The sequence below is a fragment of the Adiantum capillus-veneris genome, chromosome 30, assembly GCF_014529385.1.
Source record: "Adiantum capillus-veneris isolate H3 chromosome 30, ASM1452938v2, whole genome shotgun sequence".
NCBI classification, from domain to species: domain Eukaryota; kingdom Viridiplantae; phylum Streptophyta; class Polypodiopsida; order Polypodiales; family Pteridaceae; genus Adiantum; species Adiantum capillus-veneris.
This window is the reverse complement of record NC_140960.1, coordinates 102473776-102490308: the sequence shown is the minus strand read 5'-3', so window position 1 is coordinate 102490308 and position 16533 is coordinate 102473776. Positions and strand designations below refer to the sequence as shown.

At 41.2% G+C, this 16533-nt stretch overlaps 1 pseudogene; it reads right to left on the bottom strand.

Annotated features, from left to right (window-relative positions):
* Positions 1-4220: 4220 nt before the first annotated feature.
* LOC147418540 (uncharacterized) lies at positions 4221-4627 on the bottom strand (annotated as a pseudogene).
* Between the last annotated feature and the right edge of the window lie 11906 nt (positions 4628-16533).

Genomic DNA, 16533 nt, shown 5'->3' with positions numbered 1-16533 from the left:
GAAGGCGGCAAGTGCCTCCTTAGTCTCCTCTTCTTCCGTGCTCTGATTAGAAAATTCCTTCAGCCATTCATCCATGATTGATGGCGTGCGTCACTTTCAGCACTGTAAACTGAAGGGTTCTTGGAAGCTCTCCTCAGTGGGGGCACCAAACGACGGGAGCAAAGCGAACCCTGAACCCCGACGGCCTCTAAAATGTAGGGGGGCGAATTGCACGCTTCGAGCTTGTCACGGTAGACCAAACAGGGGGAACCACCTAGCTTTGAGCGGCTAGGACGCAGACCACGATGATATGAACACTGCAAACTTACACACAAGGGGAGAGAGAGAGAGAGAGAGAGAGAGAGAGAGAGAGAGAGAGAGAGAGAGAGAGAGAGAGAGAGAGAGAGAGAGAGAGAGAGATTTAAAAATGAAGAAAACCTTCGGGGGTGTGAGGGAGAATTAATTCTGCAGTATTTACAATGACCTTCCTTCCAACGAGGATGCAACCGTGGTGATAGAGAGGTAGGGAGAAAAGATGGTGAAACTACTTGGTGCGTTCTCTAAAGAGCACTCAATGATTGTGAAGCTTGCTACCAAGAACATGTGTGTGTGTGTGTGCATCGACCATTGCAGTCGAGAGGTGGACGTGGCTCCCTTCACATGGTGCAATTCCCAAGGCAAACCATCACACAAGCCCCCTCCCCGTGATGCCAATAGTGTCAACTCTTCCCACTAAAACTCCACCAAGTGCTGACCTCTCATGATCTGCCCCCCCCCCCCCCCCCCCCCCCCCCCCCCCCCCCCCCTGATAGTGACCTCTCAGTGCCCTTTCATAGGTGTTAGCTGCTTGGGTTAGGGTAATCCCGATTTGATTAGGGTAAGCTAATCGGGGAGAAAAAGCAAGTGGTGGGCCCGGTGTGGTTGACCCTTGCTTTGTCTTGGGAGTTATTTAAAATGAAAACCTCTAGGTGGGCCATTAATCATCAATAAAAGTCACGAAGTACAGGTAATTTCCCAAGGACGGAGTTTGCATGGGCCCACAAACATCACTATGCACAAGCTGTAACCTGCATGTGGCCCGAACTGAACCATCCTTTGGAAACTTAGAACATTGCATCTTACCCAAAATACAGCCTTCACAAACATGTTTGTTAGGTGCTGCAAGAGGCAACAAAGAAGCAACCATATCAGATTTCTGCAAACGCAGCAAACTGACAAAATTCAGATGACCAAAACGTGTATGCCAAATTTTTGCATCAGAAATAGCCCTTGAATCTGCAACAGCATTTGCAAAATTTTGTCCACACTTGTCATACAAAGTGAGCTTATACAGCCCATGGTAAAAAAGGCTAGATGCAATAATTTCATCACCAAAACTGAGATCATGAACTGTACATCTGTCATCAACAAATTTAACTACAAGTCCAAGTCTAGCAAGTGCGGATACAGACAAGAGATTCTTCTTGATCCCAGGTACATAAAGTGCATCAACAAGTGTGAAAGAACTGCCATTAGCAGCAGTAAGCACAATATTTCCAACTCCCTGACCTGGATAAGAGGCATTGTTGGCACAACTGACTGAATTCCTATGAGGGACAGACTCGAGAGAGGTAAACAATTCACGATGTGAGGTAATGTGCTTTGAAGCACACTTGTCAAAATACCACACAAGTGAATCGGAAGCAACTCACAAGCATGCATCATGGACAACAGCATTGTAAGTGCACTGTGCACTAAAAGCCCATTCTGCATCAACATCAACATTACAATCTCCTTTCATAGAAGACTCAACAATGGCTGCATTTGTAGTGGAACTAGCATTTGCATTGGAACCACCCTCTTTCTTCTTGGCCTCTTTTGCCTTCAACTTAGGACACTGCTTGATCAAGTGATCATTAGCTTTACAATAATGGCAATGCATCTTCTTTTTGCCCTTATCACCAGAATTGCCAGACCAAGTGCTGCCAGCAGAAGCATTGGGAATAGAAGGTTTGCCACACACAGCAGAACCATAAGAAGTGGCTGCATTGCTGTTCCCACCCTTTCTTGGAGAAGAAATAAAAGCCTGTTCAACTGCACACTGTCTAGTCCTTTTCTTTATGGAAAGTGGCTCTTGGAACAGCAATGTGCACAATGCATCAAACATAACAACTTCTGGATTTCCTTGGGTCATAAGTCTCCAAGTACTAGCAAAAGTCTAGTAAGAATCTAGTAAGGCATCAAGAACAGTCTAGACAAGGGAACTGTTCGTATCATCTTCCTTATGCGTAATCTTTGACTCCAGATCTTTACGCAACAAAGCAATTTTAGCCTCATTGCGACTTGCATAAAGACCTGCTAGAATATCCCAAGCCCGTTTTGCAAATTTTGTTGAGCGGATGTGAGGAACAATGGTGCGCTTCACAGATAACGCAATCAATGCATGAGCCTGCGCATCCTTAACATCCCAACAAGCTTGTTCTACCATAGGCAAAACAAATCTAACAGCTGCAATCCTTGCAGCAAGACCTACAACATCCTCAACATTGCCTACATCCTTAGAACCAGGACGTACATCAATGCCCTGCACAATGTTCCAGACACCCTTTGACACAAGAACATGTTGCATCATATAAGCCCACATAGGGTAGTTATCCCCATCCAACCTATCCTCAGCAACAAACATCTTGAACACATCTATGTTGTTGTTGTCAGCCATGGTAAATGCTGCACCTGATGTCAAAACTGCCCGAAAATAGGAGAAACGGAGCGGGAACAACCTGTGCTATATAGCACAAACCGTAGAAGACTATAAGGCACCTGTTATGCAGAAAACAGAACTAACAGAAATTTTGCACAAAATGACGAAATAGCCTATGCAGTACTGCTTGTAGTGGAAGCGGAGGACGAAATGAGCCCAAATCGAAAATTTGAGCAAACTCAGCTCTTTGAGCTACCCCGAAGTATTTGTCCACCTATGAACGCTTGCCAAAGCTCATTGAAATCGAAGAAAGTGAGCAGGCGTGTACTAGAGCAGCTGGCGACTAAGCCCGGGAGGAGGCAACCTGCTCTGATACCAATTGTTGGAATTAGGGTTGTAGAGAGACACACACAGCTTGGAGAAGACGAAGGAAGCTCAAGGCACACAACTGAGAGTGTGTTACTTAGTGTGCAATGGAAAGATAGATATCCCTAGAGTGATGGGCGTATGTACAATGCTTGGGGGAAAAAACCTCCTAAAGAGGGAAAAAAAGCCCCGGCGGTCCTAGTGTGTTCACACACATCACTACCACATGTATATGGTAACAACATACACACACACACACACACACACACACACACACATAGTAATAAATTATATTTAGTGTTTCTAATTAGTGAAAAATAGTTCATTCGCTACACTCTTTTATACTTGTGTGTGAAGAGAAGGAAGGGGAGTGAATTACGGAGGCAAAGGTTGGAATGGATACCATTAAAAATTATGTTTTCAGTTACATTTTGTATTTTTTATGCATGCAGTACAATATAAATTTCATGTATCAATTATTTATTGTGCATGCGCATGCATACACACACACACACACACACACACAGATATATATATATATATATATATATATATATATATATAGAGAGAGAGAGAGAGAGAGAGAGAGAGAGAGAGAGAGAGAGAGAGAGAGAGAGAGAGAGAGAGAGAGAGAGAGAGAGAGTTCTATTATCATCCTCGGAGGTCAAATATGACCTATGGCACCAAATGAACATGTCACGTGGTGTGAGTGGAGGTCATAAGTGATTCTCAATGCTCAAAAATGGTTGAAATGAGTGTCGCATTAGAGAGTCCACATTGTGGTTGGGAGAGGAAGGTATGTAGGGAGAGATCATGGCTGAATATATTGGGAAAAGAGGATCTAATGTGGTCAAAAGATGAGCACTCAAGTAGTGTGTGGTACTCACTCTCTCACACTTGACGAGGGCATAAGGTGCAAAGTCAATGAGACTCCTCACCAGTGTCCCAACGTCTTGTCTAATAGCGTAGAGAATGGGAGCTAAGATGAATGGAGTCAATGGTGCGGATTTCACTCAATGAGATGGGCTCAAGGATGTAGGGATGGGTTTGGTTACCGCGTTCAGAAGAGAGATGCAATGCTTCAGATGCAATGCTTACTGTGGCCTTTGGTTCACATTGCTCTTTATTGATCTCTTTGTTTTTCCTTTGAAAGGCTCCATGTGCTTGATGCACCATTTGCTTCTGATTGTTCAAGTTAATTATGATTTGTGTCACCTTTGGCTCTTTGGCATTTTCCAATGGCGAGACAATATTAGGATCTGACTTTATGACCGACTCTGCTTTTTGAATCTTGCCATCATTTGAACACATTGAGATGTATTTTTCTTGGCTTTGATACTTGATCTCTGCCTCTATTGAATTCTTGGGTACATCCCTTAGCGATGAACTATCTGTGCTATTAGCATTGTTATGTAGAATCTTTGATTCCACATTCCTGCTCATTGAAATCGTTAGTGGCAAGTCCTTGACTGCCCGTACCCACTCTGGTTCTAGGTCACATATAATTTCTTCATCCACTTCCTCTGACATTGGATAATCCGCTGCATCTTTGTCGGATCTTTCGACTTCAGGCTTGAAAAATTCCAAGCTATTTGAGACCATCTTTTGTAGCTGATCTTTTTTGGCAGCTTGATTTTCAATCGAAATATGATTGACGCCTTTGACCTCCAATATCTTAGTCATCAGTTTGTCTCTGGTATCCTTTGACAAGATATGCTTTCTTTCTGGCGACTTTCGATTTGGAGACGTCTGCTTTAATGATTCTGCTGCTTGTAGTCTGATACTGTCTTGGTTTTGCTGCTTCATCATATCTAAGTGCATCTTTACTGGGCAATTGGGTATTAGATGATTAATGCCACATCCGTAGAAATGCACATCTATTCCTATTTTTTCTATACCTGGTCGAGGTATCTGTTCATAATATTGTTGGTATTCGTTGCCCATAGTATCTTTGATCAAATATGTCATCAGCATGACATGTAGATACTTAAAAACCAACACTGATGCTGTCTTTGACTGATTGCCCTTATCTTTTTCGATTGTGGCATTCTCAAGAAGCTTGTAATAGCTTCCATTGTAACCCTGGTAGATGGTCGTGTCAGCCCCTTCTTTAGTGACTAGCTTTAATTCTATGTCTGTTATCAACATGTGATCCTTTATCTGTGGATTCTGTATAGTGTTAGGACTATGTTGTCGATTTGATCCTGTATTTGGGCTCAAGGATGTAGGGATGGGTTTGGTTACCTATAACCTTTGCTTTCAGCACTATAACAAAAAGAAATACATTTGACAGCCTTATCATCCAATTTTTTGCGCTGCACTTGTGGCACCAAAGCATATACCAAACAACCAAAAACACGCATGTGCTCAATAGAAGCCTTTCTATCATGCCATGCTTCATATGGAGTAATAGACTATAAAGCTTTCGTAGGACACCTGTTAAGTACATAAGTGGCACACATGATGGCCTAAGCCAAAAAGAATGCGGCAAATCTTGACTCTTGACCATACATCGTGCCATTTTCGTCAGTGACCTGTTTTTCCTCTCAGCAACACCATTTTTCTGAGGTGTATAAGGCACTCTACATTGGTGTTTTATCCCACGACTAGCCAGAAATGCATTAAATTCATGAGACATATACTCCCCCCCTCGATCAAAACAGAGGGTGCCCATAGTACATTTCGACACATTTTTAGCCATAGCCAGAAATTGTTTGAAGCACATAAAAACTTTGGACTTTGCTTTAAGCGGAAATACCCATGCATGCTTGGATTAATCATCAATAAAAGTCACGAAGTACAGGTAATTTCCCGAGGACGGAGTTTGCATGGGCCCACAAACATCACTATGCACAAGCTGTAACCTGCATCTAGCCCGAACTGAACCATCCTTTGGAAACTTAGAACCCTGCATCTTACCCAAAATATAGCCTTCACAAACATGTTTGATAGGTGCTTCAAGAGGCGGCAAAGAAGCAACCATATCAGATTTCTGCAAACGTAGCAAACTGGCAAAATTGAGATGACCAAAACGTGCATGCCAAAGTTTTGCATCTGAAATAGCCCTTGAATCTGCAACAGCATTTGCAAAATTTTGTCCACACTTGTCATACAAAGTGAGCTTATACAGCCCACGGCACAAAAGTCCAGATGCAACAATTTCATTACCAAAACTGAGATCATGAACTGTACATCTGTCATCAACAAATTTGACTACAAGTCCTAGTCTAGCAAGTGCGGATACAGACAAGAGATTATTCTTGATCCCAGGTACATAAAGTGCATCAACAAGTGTGAAAGAACTGCCATTAGCAGCAGTAAGCACAATCTTTCCAACTCCCTGAACTGGATAAGAGGAATTGTTGGCACAACTGACTGAATTCCCATGAGGGACAGACTCGAGAGAGGTAAACAATTCACGATGTGAGGTAATGTGCTTTGTAGCACCACTGTCAAAATACCACACATGTGAATCTGCAGCAACTCACAAGCATGCATCATGGACAACAGGATTGTAAGTGCACTCTGCACTAAAAGCCCATTCTGCATCAACATGAGCATTACAATCTCCTTTCACAGAAGACTCAACAATGGATGCATTTGTAGTGGAACTAGCATTTGCATTGGAACCACCCTCTTTCTTCTTGGCCTCTTTTGCCTTCAACTTAGGACATTGCTTGATCAAGTGCTCATTAGCTTTACAATAGTGGCAGGGCATCTTCTTTTTGCCCTTATCACGAGAATTTCCAGACGAAGTGCTGCCAGCAGAAGCATTGGGAACAGAAGTTTTGCCACTCACAGCAGAACCATAAGAAGTGGCTGCATTGCTATTACCACCCTTTCTTTGAGAAGCAATAAAAGCCCGTTCAAGTGCACGCTGTCTAGTCCTTTTTTTTATAGAAAGTGGCTCTTGCAACAACAATGTGCACAATACATTAAACTTGACAAATTCTGGATTTCCTTCGGTCATAAGTCTCAAAGTACTAGCAAAAGTCTGGTAAGAATCTGGTAAGGCATCATGAACAGTCTGCACAAGGGAACTGTCCGAAATGACTTCACCTGCTGAAATAAGCTGCTCATTGATATCCTTGACACTAGCAAGGAAAGTGTCCATTTCCTTATGCATAATCTTCGACTCGAGGTCTTTACGCAGCAAAGCAATTTTAGCCTCATTCCGACTTGCATAAAGACCTGCTAGAATATCCCAAGCCTGTTTTGCAGATTTTGCTGAACGGATGTGAGGAACAATGGTGTGTTTCACAGACAACGCAATCAATGCATGAGCTTGCGCATCCTTAACATCCCAACGAGATTGTTCTACCGTAGGCAAAACAACTCTAATAGCTGCAATCCTTGTAGCAAGACCTGCAACATCCTCAACATCGCCTACATCCTCAGAACCAGGACATACATCAATGCCCTGCACAATGTTCTAGACACCCTTTGACACAAGAACATGTTGCATTATATAAGCCCACATAGGGTAGTTGTCCCCATCCAACCTATCCTCAGCAGCAAACATCTTGAACACATCTGTGTTGTTGTTGTCAGCCATGGTAAATGCTCCATCTGATGTGAAAACTGCCCGAAAATAGGAGAAACGGAGCGGGAACAACCTGTGCTATATAGCACAAATTGTAGAAGACTATAAGGCACCTGTTATGGAGAAAACGGAACTGACATAAATTTTGCACAAAATGACGAAATAGCCTATGCAGTATTGCTTGTAGTGGAAACGAAGGCCGAAATGAGCCCAAATCGAAAATCTGAGAAGACTAAGCTCTTTGAGCTTGCTCGAAGTATTTTTTCACCTGTGAACGCTTGCCAAAGCTCACTAAAATTGGAGAAAGTGAGCAGGCGTGTACTGGAGCAGCTGGCGACTAAGCCCGGGAGGACGCAACCTGCTCTGATACCAATTGTTGGAATTAGGGTTGTAGAGAGACACACACTGCTTGGAGAAGACGAAGGAAGCTCAAGGCACACAACTAAAAGTGTGTTACTTAGTGTGCAATGGAAAGATAGATAGCCCTAGAGTGATGGGCGTATGTACAATGCTCCGGAGAAAAAACCTCCTAAAGAGGGAAAAAATGCCCCGACGGTCCTAGTGTGTTCACACACATAACTACCACATGTATATGGTAACAACATACACACACACACACACACACACACACACAGAGTAATAAATTATATTTAGTGTTTCTAATTAGTTAAAAATAGTTCATTCGCTACACTCTTTTATACTTGTGTGTGCAAAGAAGGAAGGGGAGTGAATTACGGAGGCAAAGGTTAGAATAGATACCATAAAAATTATGTTTTCAATTACATTTTGTATTTTTTATGCATGCAGTACAATATAAATTTCATGTATCAATTCTTTATTGTGCGTGCACATGCGTACACACACACACACACACACACACACACACACACACACATATATATATATATATATATATATAGAGAGAGAGAGAGAGAGAGAGAGAGAGAGAGAGAGATAGTTCTATTATCATCCTCGGAGGTCAAATATGACCTATGGGACCAAATGAACATGTCACGTGGTGTGAGTGGAGGTTATAAGTGATTCTCAATGCTCAAAAATGGTTGAAATGAGTGTCGCATTAGAGAGTCCACATTGTGGTTGGGAGAGGAAGGTATGTAGGGAGAGATCATGGCTGAATATATGGGGAAAAGAGGATCTAATGTGGTCAAAAGCTGAGCACTCAAGTAGTGTGTGGTACTCACTCTCTCGCACTTGACGAGGGCATAAGGTGCAAAGTCAATGAGACTCCTCACCAGTGTCCCAACGTCCTATCCCATAGCGTAGAGAATGGGAGCTAAAATGAATGGAGTCAATGGTGTGGATTTCACTCAATGCGATGGGCTCAAGGATGTAGGGATGGGTTTGGTTACCGCGTTCAAAAGAGAGATTTGTTGTTTGGGGCAAATGTGTGTTGTAATGGATGAAGCAAGAACCTCCAGATTTCTCCCAAGCCGTGATACATTGGCGTTGTAATAAGGCCTCATTAACTTGGGAGTCAATCAACTCATCCTTGACCAAAAGACATGCATTGCATCTTCCAAACCATTCCTTGATGTCAAATCCACCCGAGCTTAGTATTTTGCTCTTGCATGTCTTTTGGACCTTTTGACTTGCTTCATATGCGATTCTAGGAAGTCAATACAAAGAGCTATGTTGTGTCTTAAGCATGTACTCCACAACCCTTTGCATGCCCAAGACCTCAATGGGAAGCGATCCGGACTCAAGAAGTAAGAGTATGTAGGGTGTTTATGCCTTGACTTGGAGAAAGTTGGTGAGAAAACGCTTTTGGACTTTCTCAAACTCTTTCCAAGTAGACTTCCTGATGCTACCACCCCACACCTTCACTCCATAAATAAGCACCGGTGTCACCAATGTGTCAAAGAGGTACTTTTTGAGAGCCAAACACTTGATCTCTCCAGCATTGCACATATTCTCAAATGCATAATAAGCCCTCTTTCCGGCTTCCAAGTGACTCATTGCGCAATACTTGCATCTATGATTGTATGGAACCTCAAGGCCAAGGTACTTGAAGCTATCTACCACTTCAAGTTGCTCATTGTTGTATACAATGCATGGATTTTCATCATTAAGGGTCTTCACAAGCATAACCTTGGTTTTGGATCCATTCACGATCAGCCCGCTGTCATGCCGTGGCATGTACATAGTGTGAAATAAAAACATTCATCTCACTTTTGACACTTCTCGATGCATGGAGAGAAAAACAATAATGTACATATCGTGATATATGCTAAAGCGGCTACTGCGGTCGCTATCATGTACATACCTATCCGGGGAGTCGTGGCCCTGGATGTGGCTCATTTGCGTGCTTTTTCACTTGATAAGATTCCTAATTTGGTTTCACAATGTACATAGTCCAAGTTTTTCATGGTGGCACATTCATCTCACCTACAAAGACTAACGCGGGCAAAAACTGCCATAAATAGCAGCTAACAGGCGTCGTTGCAAAATTACCTGGAAAGTGATCCAAAATGATATATTGATGAAAAATGATGCTTATATATGCTTTTTATGCTTATGTAAGTGATCCCACAAATTTAGGGATTTTCTTGACTCCGTTTGGGATTTTTCGCATCAAAAATCACATTTTTTGGGTCAAAAAATGAGCTGAAAATGGCCTAGTTTTGGTCCAAAGTGGCAAAATGACCCAAAAATTGACACATCAGCTCATAATGCCGTGGGGAAGAGAGAGAAGGGGGATTTTTACAGAAAAAACCTGCAATTTATCACTATTGTTCAATAGCTTCCATGGTTGCCCAATCTATATGTGTTGTAGTCCCGCCTCTTCGCAATCTTGTATCTGAGCTTGTGAGGGAGTGAAATAGGGTTTCCCCTTATCAAAATGGTTTGTGGGCTTCAATTTAGAAGCTCTTAAATCTCTGAAAACTTAGAAAATGGTCGCCATGAAGGTGGAAGCTTGTATATTCGTTTCAACTGTTTGATGATACGACTATGTAATTGGGGGCGAGGCTACATGATACCACCAAAGAGGTTGAGATTTGTCCTTGTATGAGCATCAAGGTTTCATGGATGAAACTTTAGTGTTTTTGAATGGTCTTTTTAGGTGAAATTGAATGTGATTTGGTGATCCTCTCATCCTAATCTCAACTACGAAAACAAGCAGACTCCAAGCAGGATAGGAAAGAGGGTTTGTGACTTTGCTGTCACGAACGCTCTTAGAATTTTTTCAACCTTAGAAAGAGGGTTGGTGATTCTCACAAATGCTTTTTCACAAAGTGATTGTGACTCTCATCATGAACTCTCACAGCCAGAGGTTTTACACCTTCCTAGCTAGACCGCACACTTTCCAACACCGCTATGTAGACAAAAGCGTTCCAAGACACTCATAAGCTTTTGTGTATCTTCTAAGGTATGTGACAAGAGCACTACATCATCAGCATAAATAAAAAGCATGATAAAAACATTTCCGATCTTAACCTCTTCTATGCCTTCTTGTTGCATAAAATCAAGAACGATGCATTCCAATTCATCAATGAGTAACCCAAAGAGGGTTGGGGAAAGTGGGCATCCTTGTTTGACACCAATGGTTCTTGCAAAAAATTCTGAAATTCCATCTCCCATACGTAGTCGACATATCACTTTTTGGTAGATGCAAAAGACTGCATGCCAAAATTCTCTCAGCACTTGAAGGCTTTGCATACGTCTCCAAATATTTCCTCACGGTACCATGTCAAAATCTTTCTTGAAATCCACAAAGCAACAATACAATTTTTTTTCTTTCAATCGAGACACTTCCATAAGAACTCAAAGAGTGACAATGTGATCAATAGTGCTATGATGCTTTCGAAAACCTGCTTGACCTAGCGCAGGTTTGCCGTTCTTTTCAATCCATTCACTTATCTTCATCTCCATGCTACATCCAAATAACTTTGCCATCAAAGAACTAACCATTATAGTGTGATAGTTGTTCACATTTTTTACATCTCTTCCTTTTTTCAAAGGTTTGATCCAATTTTCACTCCAATAATGAGGCATGCCATGCTGAAGTGCAAGCCTAAACATATCGAATATCCAATATCGTGTTTTATTGCTTGTCCATTTAATCATTTCAGCCTTGACACCTTGAAGGTCCCCTGCCTTGCGGGTAGTGCTCAAGTTTCTCCAGCGCACAACATACATCTTCAATGGTAAATAAGGGAGGCATAAACGGAAGCGAGCTATAACACTCCATCTTATCAACATTAGGTTGCTCATAGAGGTTCTTGCAATGCATATACATATCCTCAAGAGAGAGAGAGAGAGAGAGAGAGAGAGAGATGGGCTCCTGTGCAAAGCCTCCTTAGGGTTTGGGTTTGGGTTCTGCATCATATTTTCTACCACAACCCCTGCTGGGAATCCCGTTTGCAGCATCTGGAACCGGAAGGAAAACAACAGTCGACCGTGGCTCTTCTTGACATCGATTGTTCCCCACATAAGAAATTTTCAGGTCCTCATTTGATTCCTTTTCACACTGGATCTCACCACAATGTTTTGCCTCAAACCTCGTGTAAGGTCTCTGACCCCAACCAAAAATAGCACCCTTGTACCATAAAAAGATCATAATGGAGAAAAGTTACTATTTTTAGCAATTTTCCGAATTCTATCAGTGCCATGATGTTTAGAATGTTATAAAGCTTCGAAATGTGAATTAAAATATTTTTGTAAATTTTTTTTCCAAAAACAGCAAGTTTTTGGTCACCCGACCCGTCCAGTTTTGACCGTCTCGAAAAACTGCACCCGTATCCTGAAATTGAAAAAAAATGCATTTTTGGACCCTGGGGGCTGCTAAATATGGCAGGTACTCGGGACAATACGCCTTAGCTAGAGCTTGCTATAGCAATTTTTGGCATCAAAATCCGACTTGTATGACCCATTTTAGTCTAAAACCAATTTTTCATAAAATTGTCCGGGGAGGCACCGGGGGCCCGTGGCTGTGTGGGAACAGGTTCCAGGCCACTCCAGACCAGCTTTATCAGCTAGGGGGCGCCCTCTTGCCTTGTGGGAGTCTTTGGGAAGTTTCCAAGCTTGCAACTAAGTGTGAGAACCAGTTAACTAAACCAACTGGACACTTGGTGGGTAGGCAACTAGACTTGCCATGCAAGGACTGAGTGCTCACTCAGATGCTTATAGCAGCACAAATTGATTTTCAGCTTGAGGAAGCCTATTTAAATGCATGCACACACACACACACACACACACACACACACCCATGCTCACACACACACCCAGTACACCTACACACACCTTGGGGAGGTGCTACCGGTACACACACTGTTTTTTAAGGAGACGCAAGGAGGGAGGTGCTGCCGAAATTCTCATCTTGAGGATTCATTGGATCAGAAAAATCAGAGGATTCTCAGTCCCTAATCACGGTAATCATGGTTTAATTACTGCTCTTCTTAATTCTCCAAATTCCTTAGCTACTATGCTTAATCCTGGCTATAATTCCCTATAGCTGCTCTCTAAATCTCCATAGCTATACTCCATTACATAATCATCATTCAATTAGCTAAATTATGCAGCCATTCATCATCCTTAACCAAGGATTAATGCATGATTAGGAAAGATTCCCTCTAGGAAGCATAGTTAATAAATTGTCATTTAGCTAAATTATGCTTAATTTAGCTAAATTCCTTAGCTACTATGCTTAATCCTGGCTATAATTCCCTATAGCTACTCTCTAAATCTCCATAGCTATACTCCATTACATAATCATCATTCAATTAGCTAAATTATGCAGCCATTCATCATCCTTAACAAAGGATTAATGCATGATTAGGAAAGATTCTCTCTCTAGGAAGCATAGTTAATAAATTGTCAGTCAGTAATAGTGTAGATTTGATGAAAATCATTCTTTTACCACTCAATAGTGTTGTAATTAAATTAGACTCAATCTTCTCCCACATTAAAATTTGAATTTTATGTCACACATGCCTGCGGCAATTCTGCATCTTCATATTGCTCTAGGAAAATGAATGAGCTTGCTTACTTCATCTCTTTCGTGAATCAATTAGTAAAATTCTGAATTTCTTAATCATCTAAGCCAAGTAATTAACCTTAGATCCATTTCCCATAGGGTAAGTAAGGAATTACCCATAAAATTGTTAGGTCTCAAAGGAAAAATCTAATCTCTTGCTTAAGGAGGATTCTTTAATAATTCTAATCTGCCATTTGGTTGTTATGATGCTCTCGGACTTTAGCTCTTTTCTTCAAGTTTATCATTTAAAGTAGTGAGTAAAATGGCCCCGGCTAAGAGAGCTCGCTTCGTTGGCCCCCACGACCACGAGGCGGGAACGAGCAATACAAATGGAAAAGGAAAAGCTCCCATGGTCGAACAAGCACCGGCCATCTCACGAGCCAATGACGAAGAAATGGAAGAGGTAGATCACAATTTTATTCAAGTTGTTTAATTTAACATTGCATACGTTTAGCTAGGAATGAACATATCCCCAAACATGTTGGAGAAATCCGACGGAAACCTCGACAATTGAGTTCATTTGTATATTAAAGTCTAAAGTAGGAAAGAAATGATTGACGGATATACTGTTTGCAATAGGAAAGAATGTATGCTAGGAAAAATTTAGCTCGGCATGTTCATTTTATTTCCAATGTTGAATTAGTCATGAACCCCCTCCTGATCACAGGGGGCAGAGTTCTTGGTTAAGGGATCTTGAATCCACGACTATTGGTTAAGCGGTGGATACCCACGACTGCTGGTTAAGCGGTGGGAACCCACGTCTACTGGTTAAGCGGTGGGAATGTCCATGTCGTGCTTTGTCAATGAAAGATTCTTCATAAACTTCTTTCCAAGTAACGTTTTCCAATTTACAGACAAATGGCCACTTGAGCTTCGTACCATGCGCACACCCTTATTATCTTGGATACAAATACTGCAATACACAAATTCAAAGCCAAATGAACATAGAGACCAGCAAAAAGAAACCCATGTCCTATTGTAAATGATGCACTATTGAAGTTTAGTTGACATTCATACCATGTTTGAAAGAATCTATTCAGACCAACAAGGCTTCTACAAAGGTCACTGTTATAAGTGATCTAGTACTACAGCTTCTACATATTGAGCAACCATAGAGAAATATTTCAAAGAATCCAAAAGAGACTTTTATTAAAAGTTGAACAAGGCAAATATCTACATTTTTTTCAAGATAAACAATGCAAACACCATTATCTCTTACCGTGTCACACATGTGAAAAGACAAAGAATTATTGATTTGTCACTTAAGTACATTACACATTTCAATAGAAATAAAAAACACAATGCCGTTTCTTGCTTTTGATAGCTCTAATACTTGCTTCTTTATTGTTTCAAGTTTTTTTCCATACGCTCATACGACTATGAGAGATACCATACTATACAAGCATCTTAGAAAGGAGCTTGACAACTTATACTTTCACACCTTCAACACGCAATTTTTTCATATATATAATTCTCTTGTGTTCCCATTGATGTAGTCCTCATTTAGTTCATTGAGCTTTTTAAGAAATGGCATTCAGAGTAGGCAACACAGAAGATCATAGGAGTCATACATATGTTGAAATGAACTTCACCCTGCATAAGAATGTGTTTTCACTGTAGGAGACTATTCTTTTGATTGCTTGAAATATTTACTAAACTACCATCACACAACATTGGACCTAAGAATACACATAATAAACAACTTTTTCAACTTATTCAATACAAATGATTCAGATGCATTATAATGCTTGCGAACATTGCTGAACTTGGATTTTCTTTCATCTTTGCATGGTGTTCAAACAGTAAATGAATATCTTTCCCAAATGCAATTACCAGCTTCCAAGAATGGTAATGTGATTACAAAAATACAGTTGAGTCACTACTAAGCAAATATAAAGCTTGGAGACTACCCAACGATCCCCATCACTTGGTGTTGACTTTGCTCTTAAATTCATCACATACGACAATTGAGTCAATATGGGGCGAATAGGTCGCTTGGGGAATCCCCAACATTCCCTATCACTTGGTACTGACCTTGGGGTTAAAATCATTACATACGACAGTGGAGTCAACACCGAGCGAATAGGGGCCTTGGAGTGATGGGGTTGACCTTGCTCAAAAAATCATCACATACGATAGTTGAGTCAATATGGGGCAAATAGGTCGCTTGGGGAATCCCCAACATTCCCTATTGCTGGGTACTGACCGTGGGGTTAAAATCATTCCATGCGACAGTGGAGTCAATACCGAGCAAATAGCGGCCTTGGTGACTGTCCAACGCTCCCCATCTCTTGGTGCTGACCTTGGCCCGAAATTGGCGTCAGCCCAGTAGACTTTCATGGATATCATATTTTTTAATTCCATATCTATCAATGATAATCCCTTCAGTACTTTATTAATATCTCCCATGCTAATAAGTACTTCAATAATGCGCATATCCCAAAAGACACTTTTTTCCCACTGGGTTTTTCCCTCTGGTCATCCAAGTTACATACCCTAATTTAGAACCTCATCATTCTACTTCTCTTGTACATACTTTTCATAAATAAACAAAAGCCTCATCATTATGCTGTTACAACAAACAAATGCAACATCATCTCTCACATCAGACATATTTGGACCAATGAAGATGCTACAACAAATTGAACCTCATCAACAAATTCAATGACAAATGAAGACAATCAGCCCATCAACTGTTATAGAATTGATATTTTATTATTTATGCAGCTGACAGGTGGCAAAAGCATCAGCAGATAATGGATTATGCAGAAGGATACTACTTTTATGTATATTACATTATTCAAGTGCTCTTTATGAGCTTTGGCCAATTATGTCCGGTCGGCTAGTTTGTACACACATTTGACCATTCAAGAAATCAATAAATCAAATACGTGCAAGAGGGAAATGGTCACTCTTGCACGGGGGGAGATTGCACCCAGTGCCTGTGTACTTCTTCCTCTCCCCTCTTCT